The sequence below is a fragment of the Peromyscus eremicus genome, unplaced genomic scaffold, assembly GCF_949786415.1.
Source record: "Peromyscus eremicus unplaced genomic scaffold, PerEre_H2_v1 PerEre#2#chrX_unloc_3, whole genome shotgun sequence".
Lineage (NCBI taxonomy): Eukaryota > Metazoa > Chordata > Mammalia > Rodentia > Cricetidae > Peromyscus > Peromyscus eremicus.
Genome location: NW_026734290.1, coordinates 1,531,080 through 1,534,253, shown reverse-complemented (window position 1 = coordinate 1,534,253; position 3,174 = coordinate 1,531,080).

Below are 3,174 nucleotides of genomic sequence, written 5' to 3'. Positions count from 1 at the left end.
TCTCTTATAAATGGTATTCACTCTACCATGGGGGTGCCTACTCTGATTCAAAGTCAGTATAGCTACGTATGATTTCAATCACTTTTGTTACTTTAAAATATCTATTATTGGTATCACTTTTAATATTCATTTTCTTTTAATGCATTACTGATAATTTTTTCTATGTTTCCCAGTTTAAGAATTTTATTCAATTTTTTTCCTTAACTGGTTTGTTTATGTATATATTTATGTCAGTTTATAGCAGTGCTTCTCATTCTTAGAGGTCATGGCTCCCTTTGGGGGATCAAATAACCCTATCACAGGACAGGTCTGAGACTGTCTGAAAGTGCACATATTTATATTATAATTCTAAGAGGAAAAAATATAGTTATGAAGTAGCAGTGAAAATAATTTTATAGTTTGGGTGTCACCACATCATGAGAAACTGTATTAAAGAGTCACAGCATTAGGAGGGTTGTGAACCCTTGGTTCAGGTCAAAATCTCTTGTAGCTCAGGCTTGCCTCACATTATGTAATCGAGAATTTGCTTTGAACACCTAATCCTGCCTCTGTCTCCCAGTGCTGGAAAGCAAGTCCTGCAACTCCTTCCAATATGAGCCTTGACTGATCTGTGAAAAAGAAAAATAGACCAGTGAATAAGTATCTTCCAAATTCTCTAGATTTTATTTTGCATATACAAATGAGGTGGAACTTGTGTAAGAATTGAGTTCACTGGCCAACTATAAAGCACGTGTAGTCACAGCAGAGAGAGAGATGAGGAAGAAAGAGGGTGAAAACTTTCCTGCTGTGATAGTAGTTGACATTAGCAATGAGTAGTGAGGTTATCAATGTTACAAGATCAATAAATGTTCTGACTGGCCATTTCATGGGTCCACAGACCAGGCAATCAAGAATCTGGATACCAAAGAACTGAAATTTTGTAAAACCAAATTAGAGTAGTTACACCATTTGAACCTGAGAAGTAGGACTGGATAGAATGGTATGGCCCTGCCTAACATGACTGTGTTTTCCAGGTTTAAGATGTATACCCCAAGAGAAATAGTGTGAGTAGTACTTGGTGTCCTCTAATACAAATCCCTGGTCTCTGGAGCACATGGCCATAAAGCCTGTTTCAAATTTTTAACAAAATTATTTGGGATTATATTTACATTATTACCACAATGTCTTCCTGTTGTGCCCAGATCCTGACCCCCAGAGAGACCACCAAAGATGAGCATGCCAGAATGCAAAAGCAAGGTTTAATTCTGGATATACAAGCCTAAGCAGGGACTTTGTCCAATATAGTCAATGCAGTGGAGGCTGGAGGAAGTGCCTGCCTGTCTGCAAGCTCAGTTTTTAAAGGCAAAAGCCACAAGGTTACATCATTTAGAGGTGCTAGTACAGGTACAATTCTGATTGTTTCGCTTCTAGGAGCTTTCTAGAAGTCATGGCTTAATCTTACTTCTAAGGGAGTGGTTACCCGCCACCATTCCTCATTGGCTGCCCTCAGGTAGGGACATTTCTGTGGTCAGTTACCCTGGAAACCAGGGAGAGGACAATCCATAGTCCAGCAGTCATTACCTCATGACTACGTTGTGACTCTGTACTATTACACTTCCTGGTTTCTGGAATCTGGACTGATTTGTTTCAGTAACTACTGGCCTATTCCTAGAAGGAGAAATCTTAGGCCTTAGTTTTTGGGTGAAAGCATTTTGGTCTTATTTCTAAGATGGATCATTTTGGTCTCACATTCCCTGCTTTCATACCCTCCCATAGACCCTTCATTGTGTTCTAATCCATGGATTCTTTTTGTTTAAGAACAGTTACTGTTTGAATGTGACCTGTATTTGGTTGCAGGATTTCCCAGTTGTGAAGCAACAGTTTGGTTGCACTGGATTTTGATTATGTAATGAACAGTGCACCCATAGAAGCATGTGCCTTGGAAGAAAAACAGGAAGTGCTCTAGAGATTAGAGAATTTTACTAAAATACCAAATCTTCTGGTTAGTGTCCTATCCAATCAAGTGTGGAAGGACCCACCTGGGAGGGTTTATTTTCCCTCTGAGGCCTTTGAAATCTGCTCACCCAGTAGGGAGACTGCTAATATCCTGAAGCCCAGGTGAAGTCTCTGATGTGGGACTCTGGGGAGTGTTAGCAATTAGGAACACCAGTAGGAGGTAGCTTCCAAATTCTTTCTAGGATTCTCCTCTTGTTCTGCTTTAGGGATCTATAAGGAAGTCCACAAACCTATGCTGTGGTGAGTGTAGCACGTTCAGTGCAGGTCTGTTGAGCTTTCTTTTCTGCTGGGACTAGGATGAACCATGATCCAGACTGTGGTTCTGTTGGTCCATGTGTTAACCTCGGCACTAGTGCTTGTCCTCTGAGCCTTCCTGTGTATGGATTTCTTGAGTATGTAAGTATGTAGATACTCTGCAGCCCTGCATGGGAAGATAGGATGCTTGTATATCACTGTCCAGTATGTGCCCATGGCCCAGTTTTTAGTGTGTGGTGTATAGCAATAATGCCTGCAATGCCACCACCCTTTCTCTATGTTCTAGCCAGAGGCTGTGGATCAAAAAACAGAGACAAGAGACAGCAGGTCATTCGCCTCAGCAGAATGCCAAATGTCATTTATTGAAGGAGGAAGGAAACCTTAAATACAGTCTTACAGCACAATTGGAGAACCCCAGAAGGCAGAAGTTCCCTACTGATGTTTACAATCTTGCATCTAAGCTCTTAACACACAATATGCAGGATACACAAACAAGAAACTTCCCTTAAGCATTGAGGAGGGTGGAAACTGGCAGGGAATTAGCATAGGGAGGACATCAAGGTCAAGGTCAGCAAGGAAGGCTGCAGAAATTTCGCAGTTGTGCATTGTGTTGTGTTGTGGATAGGGCAGAATCCACATCTTGTGCCAAAATCCATGTGACAGGAATCATTCATAACTAATAAGAAGTCTTTGTGTCATGATTTGAGAGCTGGTTGGTGGTCTAAATGAAAGCCTGCTACAGATCCCCACTCACTCTTTCTCATAGAAGGTTTCTCTTCAGATATTACTATTGCATATATATTTGTATGTCTATATTCATAAATAAATATGAGCTGCTGAGTCCATTTGGTATTTTTTCTATTTATATGATTTCAGTGCAGTCCACTTTGTTTTGGATAACCAACTATATCTCATTCCTGGGAA